The sequence below is a fragment of the Lytechinus pictus genome, unplaced genomic scaffold (assembly GCF_037042905.1).
Source record: "Lytechinus pictus isolate F3 Inbred unplaced genomic scaffold, Lp3.0 scaffold_45, whole genome shotgun sequence".
NCBI lineage: Eukaryota > Metazoa > Echinodermata > Echinoidea > Temnopleuroida > Toxopneustidae > Lytechinus > Lytechinus pictus.
The window spans coordinates 104,268-124,893 of NW_026974165.1; the positions used below are offsets into that span (position 1 = coordinate 104,268).

Below are 20,626 nucleotides of genomic sequence, written 5' to 3' on the forward strand. Positions count from 1 at the left end.
CCAATGAAAGATCGGTGGAATGACTGAAGACATCAAGAAACCAATATTATTACTGACAGGGATTAAATAGATGATGACGTCATAGTATCCCTTCAAATAGCTTGACTTTGATGGAGCAAGAGCCTACGACCATACCATGCTGAATATACCGGTTCTCGTCCGATCACCGAAGTCAAGCAGCATAGGGCTCGGTTAGTACTTGGATGGGAGACCGCCTGGGAATACCGGGTGTTGTAGGCATTTTTTGCTTCATGAAATGCCCCTTTATTCATTTTTACATTTTAAGTCGTTGGTATTTGTTTTCCTTATAGTATCACTTTTGTCTCTTTTTGTTGTCTTTTTCGTCTCCTTCGTCACCCTTTTTAATAGAGCAGGAATAAACTTTTCGCTTGATGTCCGACATTCAAGGCAATGAGGAAAGTCGTTTGTTTGCAAGCACAGGGTCTCCAAGAGACGAGGCGCGCAGTTCAAGGCCTACACCATCATGTGAATTGTTGCGTCACACACAGGTGCGCATCCAAGAAAAAAAACACGACAATATCTCAAAATTCTCGTAGGTAGGCATCCGATGGAAACTGAAACAAACCCAATGAAAGATCGGTGGAATGACTGAAGACATCAAGAAACCAATATTATTACTGACAGGGATTAAATAGATGATGACGTCATAGTATCCCTTCAAATAGCTTGACTTTGATGGAGCAAGAGCCTACGACCATACCATGCTGAATATACCGGTTCTCGTCCGATCACCGAAGTCAAGCAGCATAGGGCTCGGTTAGTACTTGGATGGGAGACCGCCTGGGAATACCGGGTGTTGTAGGCATTTTTTGCTTCATGAAATGCCCCTTTATTCATTTTTACATTTTAAGTCGTTGGTATTTGTTTTCCTTATAGTATCACTTTTGTCTCTTTTTGTTGTCTTTTTCGTCTCCTTCGTCACCCTTTTTAATAGAGCAGGAATAAACTTTTCGCTTGATGTCCGACATTCAAGGCAATGAGGAAAGTCATTTGTTTGCAAGCACAGGGTCTCCAAGAGACGAGGCGCGCAGTTCAAGGCCTACACCATCATGTGAATTGTTGCGTCACACACAGGTGCGCATCCAAGAAAAAAAACACGACAATATCTCAAAATTCTCGTAGGTAGGCATCCGATGGAAACTGAAACAAACCCAATGAAAGATCGGTGGAATGACTGAAGACATCAAGAAACCAATATTATTACTGACAGGGATTAAATAGATGATGACGTCATAGTATCCCTTCAAATAGCTTGACTTTGATGGAGCAAGAGCCTACGACCATACCATGCTGAATATACCGGTTCTCGTCCGATCACCGAAGTCAAGCAGCATAGGGCTCGGTTAGTACTTGGATGGGAGACCGCCTGGGAATACCGGGTGTTGTAGGCATTTTTTGCTTCATGAAATGCCCCTTTATTCATTTTTACATTTTAAGTCGTTGGTATTTGTTTTCCTTATAGTATCACTTTTGTCTCTTTTTGTTGTCTTTTTCGTCTCCTTCGTCACCCTTTTTAATAGAGCAGGAATAAACTTTTCGCTTGATGTCCGACATTCAAGGCAATGAGGAAAGTCGTTTGTTTGCAAGCACAGGGTCTCCAAGAGACGAGGCGCGCAGTTCAAGGCCTACACCATCATGTGAATTGTTGCGTCACACACAGGTGCGCATCCAAGAAAAAAAACACGACAATATCTCAAAATTCTCGTAGGTAGGCATCCGATGGAAACTGAAACAAACCCAATGAAAGATCGGTGGAATGACTGAAGACATCAAGAAACCAATATTATTACTGACAGGGATTAAATAGATGATGACGTCATAGTATCCCTTCAAATAGCTTGACTTTGATGGAGCAAGAGCCTACGACCATACCATGCTGAATATACCGGTTCTCGTCCGATCACCGAAGTCAAGCAGCATAGGGCTCGGTTAGTACTTGGATGGGAGACCGCCTGGGAATACCGGGTGTTGTAGGCATTTTTTGCTTCATGAAATGCCCCTTTATTCATTTTTACATTTTAAGTCGTTGGTATTTGTTTTCCTTATAGTATCACTTTTGTCTCTTTTTGTTGTCTTTTTCGTCTCCTTCGTCACCCTTTTTAATAGAGCAGGAATAAACTTTTCGCTTGATGTCCGACATTCAAGGCAATGAGGAAAGTCGTTTGTTTGCAAGCACAGGGTCTCCAAGAGACGAGGCGCGCAGTTCAAGGCCTACACCATCATGTGAATTGTTGCGTCACACACAGGTGCGCATCCAAGAAAAAAAACACGACAATATCTCAAAATTCTCGTAGGTAGGCATCCGATGGAAACTGAAACAAACCCAATGAAAGATCGGTGGAATGACTGAAGACATCAAGAAACCAATATTATTACTGACAGGGATTAAATAGATGATGACGTCATAGTATCCCTTCAAATAGCTTGACTTTGATGGAGCAAGAGCCTACGACCATACCATGCTGAATATACCGGTTCTCGTCCGATCACCGAAGTCAAGCAGCATAGGGCTCGGTTAGTACTTGGATGGGAGACCGCCTGGGAATACCGGGTGTTGTAGGCATTTTTTGCTTCATGAAATGCCCCTTTATTCATTTTTACATTTTAAGTCGTTGGTATTTGTTTTCCTTATAGTATCACTTTTGTCTCTTTTTGTTGTCTTTTTCGTCTCCTTCGTCACCCTTTTTAATAGAGCAGGAATAAACTTTTCGCTTGATGTCCGACATTCAAGGCAATGAGGAAAGTCGTTTGTTTGCAAGCACAGGGTCTCCAAGAGACGAGGCGCGCAGTTCAAGGCCTACACCATCATGTGAATTGTTGCGTCACACACAGGTGCGCATCCAAGAAAAAAAACACGACAATATCTCAAAATTCTCGTAGGTAGGCATCCGATGGAAACTGAAACAAACCCAATGAAAGATCGGTGGAATGACTGAAGACATCAAGAAACCAATATTATTACTGACAGGGATTAAATAGATGATGACGTCATAGTATCCCTTCAAATAGCTTGACTTTGATGGAGCAAGAGCCTACGACCATACCATGCTGAATATACCGGTTCTCGTCCGATCACCGAAGTCAAGCAGCATAGGGCTCGGTTAGTACTTGGATGGGAGACCGCCTGGGAATACCGGGTGTTGTAGGCATTTTTTGCTTCATGAAATGCCCCTTTATTCATTTTTACATTTTAAGTCGTTGGTATTTGTTTTCCTTATAGTATCACTTTTGTCTCTTTTTGTTGTCTTTTTCGTCTCCTTCGTCACCCTTTTTAATAGAGCAGGAATAAACTTTTCGCTTGATGTCCGACATTCAAGGCAATGAGGAAAGTCGTTTGTTTGCAAGCACAGGGTCTCCAAGAGACGAGGCGCGCAGTTCAAGGCCTACACCATCATGTGAATTGTTGCGTCACACACAGGTGCGCATCCAAGAAAAAAAACACGACAATATCTCAAAATTCTCGTAGGTAGGCATCCGATGGAAACTGAAACAAACCCAATGAAAGATCGGTGGAATGACTGAAGACATCAAGAAACCAATATTATTACTGACAGGGATTAAATAGATGATGACGTCATAGTATCCCTTCAAATAGCTTGACTTTGATGGAGCAAGAGCCTACGACCATACCATGCTGAATATACCGGTTCTCGTCCGATCACCGAAGTCAAGCAGCATAGGGCTCGGTTAGTACTTGGATGGGAGACCGCCTGGGAATACCGGGTGTTGTAGGCATTTTTTGCTTCATGAAATGCCCCTTTATTCATTTTTACATTTTAAGTCGTTGGTATTTGTTTTCCTTATAGTATCACTTTTGTCTCTTTTTGTTGTCTTTTTCGTCTCCTTCGTCACCCTTTTTAATAGAGCAGGAATAAACTTTTCGCTTGATGTCCGACATTCAAGGCAATGAGGAAAGTCGTTTGTTTGCAAGCACAGGGTCTCCAAGAGACGAGGCGCGCAGTTCAAGGCCTACACCATCATGTGAATTGTTGCGTCACACACAGGTGCGCATCCAAGAAAAAAAACACGACAATATCTCAAAATTCTCGTAGGTAGGCATCCGATGGAAACTGAAACAAACCCAATGAAAGATCGGTGGAATGACTGAAGACATCAAGAAACCAATATTATTACTGACAGGGATTAAATAGATGATGACGTCATAGTATCCCTTCAAATAGCTTGACTTTGATGGAGCAAGAGCCTACGACCATACCATGCTGAATATACCGGTTCTCGTCCGATCACCGAAGTCAAGCAGCATAGGGCTCGGTTAGTACTTGGATGGGAGACCGCCTGGGAATACCGGGTGTTGTAGGCATTTTTTGCTTCATGAAATGCCCCTTTATTCATTTTTACATTTTAAGTCGTTGGTATTTGTTTTCCTTATAGTATCACTTTTGTCTCTTTTTGTTGTCTTTTTCGTCTCCTTCGTCACCCTTTTTAATAGAGCAGGAATAAACTTTTCGCTTGATGTCCGACATTCAAGGCAATGAGGAAAGTCGTTTGTTTGCAAGCACAGGGTCTCCAAGAGACGAGGCGCGCAGTTCAAGGCCTACACCATCATGTGAATTGTTGCGTCACACACAGGTGCGCATCCAAGAAAAAAAACACGACAATATCTCAAAATTCTCGTAGGTAGGCATCCGATGGAAACTGAAACAAACCCAATGAAAGATCGGTGGAATGACTGAAGACATCAAGAAACCAATATTATTACTGACAGGGATTAAATAGATGATGACGTCATAGTATCCCTTCAAATAGCTTGACTTTGATGGAGCAAGAGCCTACGACCATACCATGCTGAATATACCGGTTCTCGTCCGATCACCGAAGTCAAGCAGCATAGGGCTCGGTTAGTACTTGGATGGGAGACCGCCTGGGAATACCGGGTGTTGTAGGCATTTTTTGCTTCATGAAATGCCCCTTTATTCATTTTTACATTTTAAGTCGTTGGTATTTGTTTTCCTTATAGTATCACTTTTGTCTCTTTTTGTTGTCTTTTTCGTCTCCTTCGTCACCCTTTTTAATAGAGCAGGAATAAACTTTTCGCTTGATGTCCGACATTCAAGGCAATGAGGAAAGTCGTTTGTTTGCAAGCACAGGGTCTCCAAGAGACGAGGCGCGCAGTTCAAGGCCTACACCATCATGTGAATTGTTGCGTCACACACAGGTGCGCATCCAAGAAAAAAAACACGACAATATCTCAAAATTCTCGTAGGTAGGCATCCGATGGAAACTGAAACAAACCCAATGAAAGATCGGTGGAATGACTGAAGACATCAAGAAACCAATATTATTACTGACAGGGATTAAATAGATGATGACGTCATAGTATCCCTTCAAATAGCTTGACTTTGATGGAGCAAGAGCCTACGACCATACCATGCTGAATATACCGGTTCTCGTCCGATCACCGAAGTCAAGCAGCATAGGGCTCGGTTAGTACTTGGATGGGAGACCGCCTGGGAATACCGGGTGTTGTAGGCATTTTTTGCTTCATGAAATGCCCCTTTATTCATTTTTACATTTTAAGTCGTTGGTATTTGTTTTCCTTATAGTATCACTTTTGTCTCTTTTTGTTGTCTTTTTCGTCTCCTTCGTCACCCTTTTTAATAGAGCAGGAATAAACTTTTCGCTTGATGTCCGACATTCAAGGCAATGAGGAAAGTCGTTTGTTTGCAAGCACAGGGTCTCCAAGAGACGAGGCGCGCAGTTCAAGGCCTACACCATCATGTGAATTGTTGCGTCACACACAGGTGCGCATCCAAGAAAAAAAACACGACAATATCTCAAAATTCTCGTAGGTAGGCATCCGATGGAAACTGAAACAAACCCAATGAAAGATCGGTGGAATGACTGAAGACATCAAGAAACCAATATTATTACTGACAGGGATTAAATAGATGATGACGTCATAGTATCCCTTCAAATAGCTTGACTTTGATGGAGCAAGAGCCTACGACCATACCATGCTGAATATACCGGTTCTCGTCCGATCACCGAAGTCAAGCAGCATAGGGCTCGGTTAGTACTTGGATGGGAGACCGCCTGGGAATACCGGGTGTTGTAGGCATTTTTTGCTTCATGAAATGCCCCTTTATTCATTTTTACATTTTAAGTCGTTGGTATTTGTTTTCCTTATAGTATCACTTTTGTCTCTTTTTGTTGTCTTTTTCGTCTCCTTCGTCACCCTTTTTAATAGAGCAGGAATAAACTTTTCGCTTGATGTCCGACATTCAAGGCAATGAGGAAAGTCGTTTGTTTGCAAGCACAGGGTCTCCAAGAGACGAGGCGCGCAGTTCAAGGCCTACACCATCATGTGAATTGTTGCGTCACACACAGGTGCGCATCCAAGAAAAAAAACACGACAATATCTCAAAATTCTCGTAGGTAGGCATCCGATGGAAACTGAAACAAACCCAATGAAAGATCGGTGGAATGACTGAAGACATCAAGAAACCAATATTATTACTGACAGGGATTAAATAGATGATGACGTCATAGTATCCCTTCAAATAGCTTGACTTTGATGGAGCAAGAGCCTACGACCATACCATGCTGAATATACCGGTTCTCGTCCGATCACCGAAGTCAAGCAGCATAGGGCTCGGTTAGTACTTGGATGGGAGACCGCCTGGGAATACCGGGTGTTGTAGGCATTTTTTGCTTCATGAAATGCCCCTTTATTCATTTTTACATTTTAAGTCGTTGGTATTTGTTTTCCTTATAGTATCACTTTTGTCTCTTTTTGTTGTCTTTTTCGTCTCCTTCGTCACCCTTTTTAATAGAGCAGGAATAAACTTTTCGCTTGATGTCCGACATTCAAGGCAATGAGGAAAGTCGTTTGTTTGCAAGCACAGGGTCTCCAAGAGACGAGGCGCGCAGTTCAAGGCCTACACCATCATGTGAATTGTTGCGTCACACACAGGTGCGCATCCAAGAAAAAAAACACGACAATATCTCAAAATTCTCGTAGGTAGGCATCCGATGGAAACTGAAACAAACCCAATGAAAGATCGGTGGAATGACTGAAGACATCAAGAAACCAATATTATTACTGACAGGGATTAAATAGATGATGACGTCATAGTATCCCTTCAAATAGCTTGACTTTGATGGAGCAAGAGCCTACGACCATACCATGCTGAATATACCGGTTCTCGTCCGATCACCGAAGTCAAGCAGCATAGGGCTCGGTTAGTACTTGGATGGGAGACCGCCTGGGAATACCGGGTGTTGTAGGCATTTTTTGCTTCATGAAATGCCCCTTTATTCATTTTTACATTTTAAGTCGTTGGTATTTGTTTTCCTTATAGTATCACTTTTGTCTCTTTTTGTTGTCTTTTTCGTCTCCTTCGTCACCCTTTTTAATAGAGCAGGAATAAACTTTTCGCTTGATGTCCGACATTCAAGGCAATGAGGAAAGTCGTTTGTTTGCAAGCACAGGGTCTCCAAGAGACGAGGCGCGCAGTTCAAGGCCTACACCATCATGTGAATTGTTGCGTCACACACAGGTGCGCATCCAAGAAAAAAAACACGACAATATCTCAAAATTCTCGTAGGTAGGCATCCGATGGAAACTGAAACAAACCCAATGAAAGATCGGTGGAATGACTGAAGACATCAAGAAACCAATATTATTACTGACAGGGATTAAATAGATGATGACGTCATAGTATCCCTTCAAATAGCTTGACTTTGATGGAGCAAGAGCCTACGACCATACCATGCTGAATATACCGGTTCTCGTCCGATCACCGAAGTCAAGCAGCATAGGGCTCGGTTAGTACTTGGATGGGAGACCGCCTGGGAATACCGGGTGTTGTAGGCATTTTTTGCTTCATGAAATGCCCCTTTATTCATTTTTACATTTTAAGTCGTTGGTATTTGTTTTCCTTATAGTATCACTTTTGTCTCTTTTTGTTGTCTTTTTCGTCTCCTTCGTCACCCTTTTTAATAGAGCAGGAATAAACTTTTCGCTTGATGTCCGACATTCAAGGCAATGAGGAAAGTCGTTTGTTTGCAAGCACAGGGTCTCCAAGAGACGAGGCGCGCAGTTCAAGGCCTACACCATCATGTGAATTGTTGCGTCACACACAGGTGCGCATCCAAGAAAAAAAACACGACAATATCTCAAAATTCTCGTAGGTAGGCATCCGATGGAAACTGAAACAAACCCAATGAAAGATCGGTGGAATGACTGAAGACATCAAGAAACCAATATTATTACTGACAGGGATTAAATAGATGATGACGTCATAGTATCCCTTCAAATAGCTTGACTTTGATGGAGCAAGAGCCTACGACCATACCATGCTGAATATACCGGTTCTCGTCCGATCACCGAAGTCAAGCAGCATAGGGCTCGGTTAGTACTTGGATGGGAGACCGCCTGGGAATACCGGGTGTTGTAGGCATTTTTTGCTTCATGAAATGCCCCTTTATTCATTTTTACATTTTAAGTCGTTGGTATTTGTTTTCCTTATAGTATCACTTTTGTCTCTTTTTGTTGTCTTTTTCGTCTCCTTCGTCACCCTTTTTAATAGAGCAGGAATAAACTTTTCGCTTGATGTCCGACATTCAAGGCAATGAGGAAAGTCGTTTGTTTGCAAGCACAGGGTCTCCAAGAGACGAGGCGCGCAGTTCAAGGCCTACACCATCATGTGAATTGTTGCGTCACACACAGGTGCGCATCCAAGAAAAAAAACACGACAATATCTCAAAATTCTCGTAGGTAGGCATCCGATGGAAACTGAAACAAACCCAATGAAAGATCGGTGGAATGACTGAAGACATCAAGAAACCAATATTATTACTGACAGGGATTAAATAGATGATGACGTCATAGTATCCCTTCAAATAGCTTGACTTTGATGGAGCAAGAGCCTACGACCATACCATGCTGAATATACCGGTTCTCGTCCGATCACCGAAGTCAAGCAGCATAGGGCTCGGTTAGTACTTGGATGGGAGACCGCCTGGGAATACCGGGTGTTGTAGGCATTTTTTGCTTCATGAAATGCCCCTTTATTCATTTTTACATTTTAAGTCGTTGGTATTTGTTTTCCTTATAGTATCACTTTTGTCTCTTTTTGTTGTCTTTTTCGTCTCCTTCGTCACCCTTTTTAATAGAGCAGGAATAAACTTTTCGCTTGATGTCCGACATTCAAGGCAATGAGGAAAGTCGTTTGTTTGCAAGCACAGGGTCTCCAAGAGACGAGGCGCGCAGTTCAAGGCCTACACCATCATGTGAATTGTTGCGTCACACACAGGTGCGCATCCAAGAAAAAAAACACGACAATATCTCAAAATTCTCGTAGGTAGGCATCCGATGGAAACTGAAACAAACCCAATGAAAGATCGGTGGAATGACTGAAGACATCAAGAAACCAATATTATTACTGACAGGGATTAAATAGATGATGACGTCATAGTATCCCTTCAAATAGCTTGACTTTGATGGAGCAAGAGCCTACGACCATACCATGCTGAATATACCGGTTCTCGTCCGATCACCGAAGTCAAGCAGCATAGGGCTCGGTTAGTACTTGGATGGGAGACCGCCTGGGAATACCGGGTGTTGTAGGCATTTTTTGCTTCATGAAATGCCCCTTTATTCATTTTTACATTTTAAGTCGTTGGTATTTGTTTTCCTTATAGTATCACTTTTGTCTCTTTTTGTTGTCTTTTTCGTCTCCTTCGTCACCCTTTTTAATAGAGCAGGAATAAACTTTTCGCTTGATGTCCGACATTCAAGGCAATGAGGAAAGTCGTTTGTTTGCAAGCACAGGGTCTCCAAGAGACGAGGCGCGCAGTTCAAGGCCTACACCATCATGTGAATTGTTGCGTCACACACAGGTGCGCATCCAAGAAAAAAAACACGACAATATCTCAAAATTCTCGTAGGTAGGCATCCGATGGAAACTGAAACAAACCCAATGAAAGATCGGTGGAATGACTGAAGACATCAAGAAACCAATATTATTACTGACAGGGATTAAATAGATGATGACGTCATAGTATCCCTTCAAATAGCTTGACTTTGATGGAGCAAGAGCCTACGACCATACCATGCTGAATATACCGGTTCTCGTCCGATCACCGAAGTCAAGCAGCATAGGGCTCGGTTAGTACTTGGATGGGAGACCGCCTGGGAATACCGGGTGTTGTAGGCATTTTTTGCTTCATGAAATGCCCCTTTATTCATTTTTACATTTTAAGTCGTTGGTATTTGTTTTCCTTATAGTATCACTTTTGTCTCTTTTTGTTGTCTTTTTCGTCTCCTTCGTCACCCTTTTTAATAGAGCAGGAATAAACTTTTCGCTTGATGTCCGACATTCAAGGCAATGAGGAAAGTCGTTTGTTTGCAAGCACAGGGTCTCCAAGAGACGAGGCGCGCAGTTCAAGGCCTACACCATCATGTGAATTGTTGCGTCACACACAGGTGCGCATCCAAGAAAAAAAACACGACAATATCTCAAAATTCTCGTAGGTAGGCATCCGATGGAAACTGAAACAAACCCAATGAAAGATCGGTGGAATGACTGAAGACATCAAGAAACCAATATTATTACTGACAGGGATTAAATAGATGATGACGTCATAGTATCCCTTCAAATAGCTTGACTTTGATGGAGCAAGAGCCTACGACCATACCATGCTGAATATACCGGTTCTCGTCCGATCACCGAAGTCAAGCAGCATAGGGCTCGGTTAGTACTTGGATGGGAGACCGCCTGGGAATACCGGGTGTTGTAGGCATTTTTTGCTTCATGAAATGCCCCTTTATTCATTTTTACATTTTAAGTCGTTGGTATTTGTTTTCCTTATAGTATCACTTTTGTCTCTTTTTGTTGTCTTTTTCGTCTCCTTCGTCACCCTTTTTAATAGAGCAGGAATAAACTTTTCGCTTGATGTCCGACATTCAAGGCAATGAGGAAAGTCGTTTGTTTGCAAGCACAGGGTCTCCAAGAGACGAGGCGCGCAGTTCAAGGCCTACACCATCATGTGAATTGTTGCGTCACACACAGGTGCGCATCCAAGAAAAAAAACACGACAATATCTCAAAATTCTCGTAGGTAGGCATCCGATGGAAACTGAAACAAACCCAATGAAAGATCGGTGGAATGACTGAAGACATCAAGAAACCAATATTATTACTGACAGGGATTAAATAGATGATGACGTCATAGTATCCCTTCAAATAGCTTGACTTTGATGGAGCAAGAGCCTACGACCATACCATGCTGAATATACCGGTTCTCGTCCGATCACCGAAGTCAAGCAGCATAGGGCTCGGTTAGTACTTGGATGGGAGACCGCCTGGGAATACCGGGTGTTGTAGGCATTTTTTGCTTCATGAAATGCCCCTTTATTCATTTTTACATTTTAAGTCGTTGGTATTTGTTTTCCTTATAGTATCACTTTTGTCTCTTTTTGTTGTCTTTTTCGTCTCCTTCGTCACCCTTTTTAATAGAGCAGGAATAAACTTTTCGCTTGATGTCCGACATTCAAGGCAATGAGGAAAGTCGTTTGTTTGCAAGCACAGGGTCTCCAAGAGACGAGGCGCGCAGTTCAAGGCCTACACCATCATGTGAATTGTTGCGTCACACACAGGTGCGCATCCAAGAAAAAAAACACGACAATATCTCAAAATTCTCGTAGGTAGGCATCCGATGGAAACTGAAACAAACCCAATGAAAGATCGGTGGAATGACTGAAGACATCAAGAAACCAATATTATTACTGACAGGGATTAAATAGATGATGACGTCATAGTATCCCTTCAAATAGCTTGACTTTGATGGAGCAAGAGCCTACGACCATACCATGCTGAATATACCGGTTCTCGTCCGATCACCGAAGTCAAGCAGCATAGGGCTCGGTTAGTACTTGGATGGGAGACCGCCTGGGAATACCGGGTGTTGTAGGCATTTTTTGCTTCATGAAATGCCCCTTTATTCATTTTTACATTTTAAGTCGTTGGTATTTGTTTTCCTTATAGTATCACTTTTGTCTCTTTTTGTTGTCTTTTTCGTCTCCTTCGTCACCCTTTTTAATAGAGCAGGAATAAACTTTTCGCTTGATGTCCGACATTCAAGGCAATGAGGAAAGTCGTTTGTTTGCAAGCACAGGGTCTCCAAGAGACGAGGCGCGCAGTTCAAGGCCTACACCATCATGTGAATTGTTGCGTCACACACAGGTGCGCATCCAAGAAAAAAAACACGACAATATCTCAAAATTCTCGTAGGTAGGCATCCGATGGAAACTGAAACAAACCCAATGAAAGATCGGTGGAATGACTGAAGACATCAAGAAACCAATATTATTACTGACAGGGATTAAATAGATGATGACGTCATAGTATCCCTTCAAATAGCTTGACTTTGATGGAGCAAGAGCCTACGACCATACCATGCTGAATATACCGGTTCTCGTCCGATCACCGAAGTCAAGCAGCATAGGGCTCGGTTAGTACTTGGATGGGAGACCGCCTGGGAATACCGGGTGTTGTAGGCATTTTTTGCTTCATGAAATGCCCCTTTATTCATTTTTACATTTTAAGTCGTTGGTATTTGTTTTCCTTATAGTATCACTTTTGTCTCTTTTTGTTGTCTTTTTCGTCTCCTTCGTCACCCTTTTTAATAGAGCAGGAATAAACTTTTCGCTTGATGTCCGACATTCAAGGCAATGAGGAAAGTCGTTTGTTTGCAAGCACAGGGTCTCCAAGAGACGAGGCGCGCAGTTCAAGGCCTACACCATCATGTGAATTGTTGCGTCACACACAGGTGCGCATCCAAGAAAAAAAACACGACAATATCTCAAAATTCTCGTAGGTAGGCATCCGATGGAAACTGAAACAAACCCAATGAAAGATCGGTGGAATGACTGAAGACATCAAGAAACCAATATTATTACTGACAGGGATTAAATAGATGATGACGTCATAGTATCCCTTCAAATAGCTTGACTTTGATGGAGCAAGAGCCTACGACCATACCATGCTGAATATACCGGTTCTCGTCCGATCACCGAAGTCAAGCAGCAGGGTCATTCTCAGAAAAATGCTACAATTGATGGGGGAAAAAATCGTAAAAATGAAGTCTACAGAATGGGTTGAAAGATACATGTTGTGAAAGTACCATGTATGAGAAAGTGGCAACAGAAAAGGGGCAAGTCGCTGTTGCGTCAATTTGAAGTACTGACCGGATTAACTCAAGCACTGTATATCAACGTTACGGAGGTTAATCGTTAGCATTGCTCACTTATGTTACTCAATTAAATCACTTTTGAAATGATTGAAATAGAAATGCACACCATTTAGTTTTAGTGTGGTATCAATAATTTTATTTACTGAAGCCAAAATGTTTGCAAGATAGAAAAAATATTCAATATTGTTTTTCAGAAGCAGGATTTTACCAAATAACATTGAGCAAAAAGTACCATAAAAATCATCGCACATCTTTCGTTCAGTTTAATGTTCATAATTTGAATGAGGCAACCCTAAAATAACTTTCATCCATAACCTTAAATCCTAAGTAATGCATGACCAATGCTGGGAATCCAAAGATAGTTTACCATTAAATCCTCTCGATGGCATTAAACCTTGTCAACATTCGTTACGGAAGTTAAAATCAAATTACAAATTGCAATATTTATTTTGTTAGCTTAGGAACATCCATATTAAGGTATTGGTATAACATTTTTTATTTCTTTATTGAAGATGAATGTGGAACGCATTGCTTAATTTTCCCACTCCCCCCCCCCCCCCAAATAAAAAAATGTTAAAAACAGAACAGGAAACGGACAACTGTCATTTTTGTTGTCGTACTTGTTCACAGTTGGAATGAGAAAACCGAATAACCGGGCCACAGAATTGTAGTTCATCTTAAAAGTTTCTGGCCCTAAGTAATCCTAAGCAAGATCTTAAGCAATGCATGACCAATTCTGGGAATCCCAAGATACTTTACCATCAAATCCTCGAGTGGCATTTACCATTGTCAATCCTCGTTACGGAAGTTAAATCGAGTTACAAATTGTAGTATTTGTTAGCTAATGAAAATCCATATATAGGTATTCGTATAACCTTTTTTTTAAATAAAGATAAATGTGGAACGCATAGCCTAATTTGCCATCCCCTCAAAAAAGAAAAAAAAATGTGAAAAACATTACAGGAAACGGAAACTGTAATTTTATTGTCGTTCTTGTTCACAGTTGGAATGAGAAAACCGAATAACCGGGCCACAGAATTGCAGTTCATCTTTAAAGTTTCTGGCAAAAAACAATAACAATCGCAGTCTAGTAACCAGGATGAGTTCTCTGGGTTACAAGGAATCCCGCCGCTTGCCAATAGCCAAAAAAGATAGAAAAAAGAAGAAAAAAATATATAAAAAAGGACATGGGGGAAAAAATAATAAAAAAGGTGAATGAAACAAGAGGCTAAAAATTCACAAATACATAAATTATTAACGGAATCTATATGATCTAATCTCGATTTTTTTTTCATTATTTTGTTTCATCGAGATACGCAATTATGCATCCTGTTCGTGATTTAAAAAAATGTTGAATAGCCAAAATGTTTAATTATCGAAATACGTATTTCATTCATAAATCCAACAAACCGTGAGTGTTTGAAATACCCCTTTCCATATTTTCATGTCAGTAGGCCTATATCGATTATTTCAGCGCTTTTCATGCGCATTAAGGGTGTCATCCAGGCTGAAAAATATGATCTGAACAAATAATAATCAGACAAACAAAATACTGCAATTATGATTACAATAATCACAGAATAACGAAGTTATGCCATTTTAAAGATTTGCATTATTTTGGAGAAACAGTTTGGTCTATGCATATCTTCATGAATATTAAGAGTTGATTGATGGTGTACATACATGTAATCCCCACTTGTTCTTTTGCATTCTATTGCATACAATATTTTTTTATTCAATTTATGTCCTCTTTATTTGAAAGCGTGCTTAAAATGTCAGGTTTTCATATTGGAATGACACATATTTTCAGCTTGCGCTTCGCATTCGCTGCGCATCATTTCCTTAGCAAGACACCCATCCTTTTTATGATTTGCAATAATTGTTTATTGGATATATATATCTTGTTCTCAAATTAAAACGTCCAAAAATTTTTGTTTTTAGATCAAAAAATAAAAAAAATTACAGTCGCTTCAATTAAGATACCCATCCTTGTGATTGGTATAAAGAGTGTTTAGAATGTCAAGCTTTCAGTCAGAATACGAAAAAAAAATCAGCTAGCACTTTGTACTAGCATTAATAGTTTATTCAGATAACACCCTGATCATTTTTACAAAAATGCTATAGAATTTCAAGTTTTCAGGTTAAACTATACACAAGTTTTAGCTCGCGCTTTGCGCTCACATTTTTGATCGGTGATACATTAATCCTCCTCATGAGTCATTGCAAACAGTTTTTCTTTCTCTTTCCCTGTCCATGAAAGCTTAATTTTTCTCTTTCCCTTTCTCTACACCATTTCTGCCGACTTCAGCATTAGACAAAGTCATGTCACCTATTCTGAAACGAGAATCGTACTATCAATCTCAGCAAAGTACAGCAGAGAAGCGTATTAACTTCCGTAACAGTAATTGTTACGGAAGTTAATGCACTTTATATAGCAAAGGAAGTTATACATTTTAAGTTCTAAAGGAGATGCCAATATTCAAAATTTGTAGTTTGAATTATTAAAAATTCCAAAAGCATTAAATATCATATATAATTCTCGGGAAATTGTTTTCGCTGGCAATTTTCCCTCTTTTCAAAGGGATGTTAAAAATAAGGTGTGTAATAATAATTTGACATGGATGAATAGCTATTATTTTTATGGGTAAGTAGGTGGAGGATACCTTATATGATTTATATCTGTATGATCCGGAGTGATTCAGTATAGCACAAATTTGTAGCAAATTCAAGAAAAAATGTTACGGAAGTTAATGCGTTACGGAAGTTAATGTCTTTATGCTTTATGGTCCAACGTAGTCCTTATTTAGCAGCCCTGCCTTTAAAAGTTGTATTTATTATGAAAGGTGTCTCTTATCCTATATAATACTGAATCCTTAACAGAACTGCCAAAGTGCATATTTTCTTAAGGTGCGTTACGGATGTTAAATCTGTTTAGTCATACATTTCATTTTTTAAGAATAGTCCTTTATTTTCGTGTAATGCAGGAAACATATATGATAATTCCCTATCAATTATTTATTAATGAATATCACTCTACTTGCAGACACATTATCACATAATATGATTCAGTTTGAAAGGGAGAAAAAACTTGTGGCAGTATTCGTTACGGAGGTTAAAATGAATTAGGGACAAAGTTAAAAGTGAAATTAATCACAAAGGGAACATCAAATACTAGGATAAGCGCAGTATGTCAGATGTTTACACCAAGCTGCCCTCACCAGACATTAATGTAGGTAAGAAATACAGACTACTTAGGAAAGAGAATGATAGTAAAATCTAAAACTGACCCGAGACAGTGTCGATTCTAAAAAAAATAATAATAAAAGGCTTTTGTAATAAAATTAGAGCTTTACTAGTCACTGGTCGCATATGCTTTGTGGAGCTAGTCTATTATTGTAATTTTCTTGATGAAATTTTTGTAGAAAATGCTCAGGGTTGTGAAGCTAGCGGCCATAAAATAGTCGAGACACGTTTTTTGTGAATTGTAACATTTTTTTGAGAATGACCCACCATAGGGCTCGGTTAGTACTTGGATGGGAGACCGCCTGGGAATACCGGGTGTTGTAGGCATTTTTTGCTTCATGAAATGCCCCTTTATTCATTTTTACATTTTAAGTCGTTGGTATTTGTTTTCCTTATAGTATCACTTTTGTCTCTTTTTGTTGTCTTTTTCGTCTCCTTCGTCACCCTTTTTAATAGAGCAGGAATAAACTTTTCGCTTGATGTCCGACATTCAAGGCAATGAGGAAAGTCGTTTGTTTGCAAGCACAGGGTCTCCAAGAGACGAGGCGCGCAGTTCAAGGCCTACACCATCATGTGAATTGTTGCGTCACACACAGGTGCGCATCCAAGAAAAAAAACACGACAATATCTCAAAATTCTCGTAGGTAGGCATCCGATGGAAACTGAAACAAACCCAATGAAAGATCGGTGGAATGACTGAAGACATCAAGAAACCAATATTATTACTGACAGGGATTAAATAGATGATGACGTCATAGTATCCCTTCAAATAGCTTGACTTTGATGGAGCAAGAGCCTACGACCATACCATGCTGAATATACCGGTTCTCGTCCGATCACCGAAGTCAAGCAGCATAGGGCTCGGTTAGTACTTGGATGGGAGACCGCCTGGGAATACCGGGTGTTGTAGGCATTTTTTGCTTCATGAAATGCCCCTTTATTCATTTTTACATTTTAAGTCGTTGGTATTTGTTTTCCTTATAGTATCACTTTTGTCTCTTTTTGTTGTCTTTTTCGTCTCCTTCGTCACCCTTTTTAATAGAGCAGGAATAAACTTTTCGCTTGATGTCCGACATTCAAGGCAATGAGGAAAGTCGTTTGTTTGCAAGCACAGGGTCTCCAAGAGACGAGGCGCGCAGTTCAAGGCCTACACCATCATGTGAATTGTTGCGTCACACACAGGTGCGCATCCAAGAAAAAAAACACGACAATATCTCAAAATTCTCGTAGGTAGGCATCCGATGGAAACTGAAACAAACCCAATGAAAGATCGGTGGAATGACTGAAGACATCAAGAAACCAATATTATTACTGACAGGGATTAAATAGATGATGACGTCATAGTATCCCTTCAAATAGCTTGACTTTGATGGAGCAAGAGCCTACGACCATACCATGCTGAATATACCGGTTCTCGTCCGATCACCGAAGTCAAGCAGCATAGGGCTCGGTTAGTACTTGGATGGGAGACCGCCTGGGAATACCGGGTGTTGTAGGCATTTTTTGCTTCATGAAATGCCCCTTTATTCATTTTTACATTTTAAGTCGTTGGTATTTGTTTTCCTTATAGTATCACTTTTGTCTCTTTTTGTTGTCTTTTTCGTCTCCTTCGTCACCCTTTTTAATAGAGCAGGAATAAACTTTTCGCTTGATGTCCGACATTCAAGGCAATGAGGAAAGTCGTTTGTTTGCAAGCACAGGGTCTCCAAGAGACGAGGCGCGCAGTTCAAGGCCTACACCATCATGTGAATTGTTGCGTCACACACAGGTGCGCATCCAAGAAAAAAAACACGACAATATCTCAAAATTCTCGTAGGTAGGCATCCGATGGAAACTGAAACAAACCCAATGAAAGATCGGTGGAATGACTGAAGACATCAAGAAACCAATATTATTACTGACAGGGATTAAATAGATGATGACGTCATAGTATCCCTTCAAATAGCTTGACTTTGATGGAGCAAGAGCCTACGACCATACCATGCTGAATATACCGGTTCTCGTCCGATCACCGAAGTCAAGCAGCATAGGGCTCGGTTAGTACTTGGATGGGAGACCGCCTGGGAATACCGGGTGTTGTAGGCATTTTTTGCTTCATGAAATGCCCCTTTATTCATTTTTACATTTTAAGTCGTTGGTATTTGTTTTCCTTATAGTATCACTTTTGTCTCTTTTTGTTGTCTTTTTCGTCTCCTTCGTCACCCTTTTTAATAGAGCAGGAATAAACTTTTCGCTTGATGTCCGACATTCAAGGCAATGAGGAAAGTCGTTTGTTTGCAAGCACAGGGTCTCCAAGAGACGAGGCGCGCAGTTCAAGGCCTACACCATCATGTGAATTGTTGCGTCACACACAGGTGCGCATCCAAGAAAAAAAACACGACAATATCTCAAAATTCTCGTAGGTAGGCATCCGATGGAAACTGAAACAAACCCAATGAAAGATCGGTGGAATGACTGAAGACATCAAGAAACCAATATTATTACTGACAGGGATTAAATAGATGATGACGTCATAGTATCCCTTCAAATAGCTTGACTTTGATGGAGCAAGAGCCTACGACCATACCATGCTGAATATACCGGTTCTCGTCCGATCACCGAAGTCAAGCAGCATAGGGCTCGGTTAGTACTTGGATGGGAGACCGCCTGGGAATACCGGGTGTTGTAGGCATTTTTTGCTTCATGAAATGCCCCTTTATTCATTTTTACATTTTAAGTCGTTGGTATTTGTTTTCCTTATAGTATCACTTTTGTCTCTTTTTGTTGTCTTTTTCGTCTCCTTCGTCACCCTTTTTAATAGAGCAGGAATAAACTTTTCGCTTGATGTCCGACATTCAAGGCAATGAGGAAAGTCGTTTGTTTGCAAGCACAGGGTCTCCAAGAGACGAGGCGCGCAGTTCAAGGCCTACACCATCATGTGAATTGTTGCGTCACACACAGGTGCGCATCCAAGAAAAAAAACACGACAATATCTCAAAATTCTCGTAGGTAGGCATCCGATGGAAACTGAAACAAACCCAATGAAAGATCGGTGGAATGACTGAAGACATCAAGAAACCAATATTATTACTGACAGGGATTAAATAGATGATGACGTCATAGTATCCCTTCAAATAGCTTGACTTTGATGGAGCAAGAGCCTACGACCATACCATGCTGAATATACCGGTTCTCGTCCGATCACCGAAGTCAAGCAGCATAGGGCTCGGTTAGTACTTGGATGGGAGACCGCCTGGGAATACCGGGTGTTGTAGGCATTTTTTGCTTCATGAAATGCCCCTTTATTCATTTTTACATTTTAAGTCGTTGGTATTTGTTTTCCTTATAGTATCACTTTTGTCTCTTTTTGTTGTCTTTTTCGTCTCCTTCGTCACCCTTTTTAATAGAGCAGGAATAAACTTTTCGCTTGATGTCCGACATTCAAGGCAATGAGGAAAGTCGTTTGTTTGCAAGCACAGGGTCTCCAAGAGACGAGGCGCGCAGTTCAAGGCCTACACCATCATGTGAATTGTTGCGTCACACACAGGTGCGCATCCAAGAAAAAAAACACGACAATATCTCAAAATTCTCGTAGGTAGGCATCCGATGGAAACTGAAACAAACCCAATGAAAGATCGGTGGAATGACTGAAGACATCAAGAAACCAATATTATTACTGACAGGGATTAAATAGATGATGACGTCATAGTATCCCTTCAAATAGCTTGACTTTGATGGAGCAAGAGCCTACGACCATACCATGCTGAATATACCGGTTCTCGTCCGATCACCGAAGTCAAGCAGCATAGGGCTCGGTTAGTACTTGGATGGGAGACCGCCTGGGAATACCGGGTGTTGTAGGCATTTTTTGCTTCATGAAATGCCCCTTTATTCATTTTTACATTTTAAGTCGTTGGTATTTGTTTTCCTTATAGTATCACTTTTGTCTCTTTTTGTTGTCTTTTTCGTCTCCTTCGTCACCCTTTTTAATAGAGCAGGAATAAACTTTTCGCTTGATGTCCGACATTCAAGGCAATGAGGAAAGTCGTTTGTTTGCAAGCACAGGGTCTCCAAGAGACGAGGCGCGCAGTTCAAGGCCTACACCATCATGTGAATTGTTGCGTCACACACAGGTGCGCATCCAAGAAAAAAAACACGACAATATC

At 40.8% G+C, this 20,626-nt stretch overlaps 28 non-coding genes across 28 annotated transcripts; all 28 read left to right on the forward strand.

Annotated features, from left to right (window-relative positions):
* The first annotated feature begins 121 nt into the window (after positions 1-121).
* On the forward strand, positions 122-240 carry LOC135158265 (5S ribosomal RNA). The gene has a single exon (XR_010297038.1). It is a non-coding gene; the product is annotated as a 5S ribosomal RNA (ribosomal RNA).
* A 467-nt stretch (positions 241-707) lies between these two features.
* LOC135158266 (5S ribosomal RNA) lies at positions 708-826 on the forward strand. Its single transcript, XR_010297039.1, has one exon. It is a non-coding gene; the product is annotated as a 5S ribosomal RNA (ribosomal RNA).
* A 467-nt stretch (positions 827-1,293) lies between these two features.
* On the forward strand, positions 1,294-1,412 carry LOC135158267 (5S ribosomal RNA). Its single transcript, XR_010297040.1, has one exon. It is a non-coding gene; the product is annotated as a 5S ribosomal RNA (ribosomal RNA).
* Positions 1,413-1,879: 467 nt separating this feature from the next.
* On the forward strand, positions 1,880-1,998 carry LOC135158268 (5S ribosomal RNA). Its single transcript, XR_010297042.1, has one exon. It is a non-coding gene; the product is annotated as a 5S ribosomal RNA (ribosomal RNA).
* Positions 1,999-2,465: 467 nt separating this feature from the next.
* Positions 2,466-2,584, forward strand: LOC135158270 (5S ribosomal RNA). The gene has a single exon (XR_010297044.1). It is a non-coding gene; the product is annotated as a 5S ribosomal RNA (ribosomal RNA).
* Positions 2,585-3,051: 467 nt separating this feature from the next.
* Positions 3,052-3,170, forward strand: LOC135158271 (5S ribosomal RNA). Its single transcript, XR_010297045.1, has one exon. It is a non-coding gene; the product is annotated as a 5S ribosomal RNA (ribosomal RNA).
* Positions 3,171-3,637: 467 nt separating this feature from the next.
* On the forward strand, positions 3,638-3,756 carry LOC135158272 (5S ribosomal RNA). Its single transcript, XR_010297046.1, has one exon. It is a non-coding gene; the product is annotated as a 5S ribosomal RNA (ribosomal RNA).
* A 467-nt stretch (positions 3,757-4,223) lies between these two features.
* Positions 4,224-4,342, forward strand: LOC135158273 (5S ribosomal RNA). Its single transcript, XR_010297047.1, has one exon. It is a non-coding gene; the product is annotated as a 5S ribosomal RNA (ribosomal RNA).
* A 467-nt stretch (positions 4,343-4,809) lies between these two features.
* LOC135158274 (5S ribosomal RNA) lies at positions 4,810-4,928 on the forward strand. The gene has a single exon (XR_010297048.1). It is a non-coding gene; the product is annotated as a 5S ribosomal RNA (ribosomal RNA).
* A 467-nt stretch (positions 4,929-5,395) lies between these two features.
* LOC135158275 (5S ribosomal RNA) lies at positions 5,396-5,514 on the forward strand. Its single transcript, XR_010297049.1, has one exon. It is a non-coding gene; the product is annotated as a 5S ribosomal RNA (ribosomal RNA).
* A 467-nt stretch (positions 5,515-5,981) lies between these two features.
* LOC135158276 (5S ribosomal RNA) lies at positions 5,982-6,100 on the forward strand. The gene has a single exon (XR_010297050.1). It is a non-coding gene; the product is annotated as a 5S ribosomal RNA (ribosomal RNA).
* Positions 6,101-6,567: 467 nt separating this feature from the next.
* Positions 6,568-6,686, forward strand: LOC135158277 (5S ribosomal RNA). The gene has a single exon (XR_010297051.1). It is a non-coding gene; the product is annotated as a 5S ribosomal RNA (ribosomal RNA).
* A 467-nt stretch (positions 6,687-7,153) lies between these two features.
* On the forward strand, positions 7,154-7,272 carry LOC135158278 (5S ribosomal RNA). Its single transcript, XR_010297052.1, has one exon. It is a non-coding gene; the product is annotated as a 5S ribosomal RNA (ribosomal RNA).
* Positions 7,273-7,739: 467 nt separating this feature from the next.
* On the forward strand, positions 7,740-7,858 carry LOC135158279 (5S ribosomal RNA). The gene has a single exon (XR_010297053.1). It is a non-coding gene; the product is annotated as a 5S ribosomal RNA (ribosomal RNA).
* Positions 7,859-8,325: 467 nt separating this feature from the next.
* LOC135158281 (5S ribosomal RNA) lies at positions 8,326-8,444 on the forward strand. The gene has a single exon (XR_010297055.1). It is a non-coding gene; the product is annotated as a 5S ribosomal RNA (ribosomal RNA).
* Positions 8,445-8,911: 467 nt separating this feature from the next.
* On the forward strand, positions 8,912-9,030 carry LOC135158282 (5S ribosomal RNA). The gene has a single exon (XR_010297056.1). It is a non-coding gene; the product is annotated as a 5S ribosomal RNA (ribosomal RNA).
* Positions 9,031-9,497: 467 nt separating this feature from the next.
* On the forward strand, positions 9,498-9,616 carry LOC135158283 (5S ribosomal RNA). The gene has a single exon (XR_010297057.1). It is a non-coding gene; the product is annotated as a 5S ribosomal RNA (ribosomal RNA).
* A 467-nt stretch (positions 9,617-10,083) lies between these two features.
* LOC135158284 (5S ribosomal RNA) lies at positions 10,084-10,202 on the forward strand. Its single transcript, XR_010297058.1, has one exon. It is a non-coding gene; the product is annotated as a 5S ribosomal RNA (ribosomal RNA).
* Positions 10,203-10,669: 467 nt separating this feature from the next.
* On the forward strand, positions 10,670-10,788 carry LOC135158285 (5S ribosomal RNA). Its single transcript, XR_010297059.1, has one exon. It is a non-coding gene; the product is annotated as a 5S ribosomal RNA (ribosomal RNA).
* A 467-nt stretch (positions 10,789-11,255) lies between these two features.
* LOC135158286 (5S ribosomal RNA) lies at positions 11,256-11,374 on the forward strand. Its single transcript, XR_010297060.1, has one exon. It is a non-coding gene; the product is annotated as a 5S ribosomal RNA (ribosomal RNA).
* A 467-nt stretch (positions 11,375-11,841) lies between these two features.
* Positions 11,842-11,960, forward strand: LOC135158287 (5S ribosomal RNA). Its single transcript, XR_010297061.1, has one exon. It is a non-coding gene; the product is annotated as a 5S ribosomal RNA (ribosomal RNA).
* A 467-nt stretch (positions 11,961-12,427) lies between these two features.
* Positions 12,428-12,546, forward strand: LOC135158288 (5S ribosomal RNA). Its single transcript, XR_010297062.1, has one exon. It is a non-coding gene; the product is annotated as a 5S ribosomal RNA (ribosomal RNA).
* A 4,729-nt stretch (positions 12,547-17,275) lies between these two features.
* LOC135158289 (5S ribosomal RNA) lies at positions 17,276-17,394 on the forward strand. The gene has a single exon (XR_010297063.1). It is a non-coding gene; the product is annotated as a 5S ribosomal RNA (ribosomal RNA).
* A 467-nt stretch (positions 17,395-17,861) lies between these two features.
* On the forward strand, positions 17,862-17,980 carry LOC135158290 (5S ribosomal RNA). The gene has a single exon (XR_010297064.1). It is a non-coding gene; the product is annotated as a 5S ribosomal RNA (ribosomal RNA).
* Positions 17,981-18,447: 467 nt separating this feature from the next.
* On the forward strand, positions 18,448-18,566 carry LOC135158292 (5S ribosomal RNA). Its single transcript, XR_010297066.1, has one exon. It is a non-coding gene; the product is annotated as a 5S ribosomal RNA (ribosomal RNA).
* Positions 18,567-19,033: 467 nt separating this feature from the next.
* LOC135158293 (5S ribosomal RNA) lies at positions 19,034-19,152 on the forward strand. Its single transcript, XR_010297067.1, has one exon. It is a non-coding gene; the product is annotated as a 5S ribosomal RNA (ribosomal RNA).
* Positions 19,153-19,619: 467 nt separating this feature from the next.
* Positions 19,620-19,738, forward strand: LOC135158294 (5S ribosomal RNA). Its single transcript, XR_010297068.1, has one exon. It is a non-coding gene; the product is annotated as a 5S ribosomal RNA (ribosomal RNA).
* A 467-nt stretch (positions 19,739-20,205) lies between these two features.
* On the forward strand, positions 20,206-20,324 carry LOC135158295 (5S ribosomal RNA). The gene has a single exon (XR_010297069.1). It is a non-coding gene; the product is annotated as a 5S ribosomal RNA (ribosomal RNA).
* The last annotated feature ends 302 nt before the right edge of the window (positions 20,325-20,626 follow it).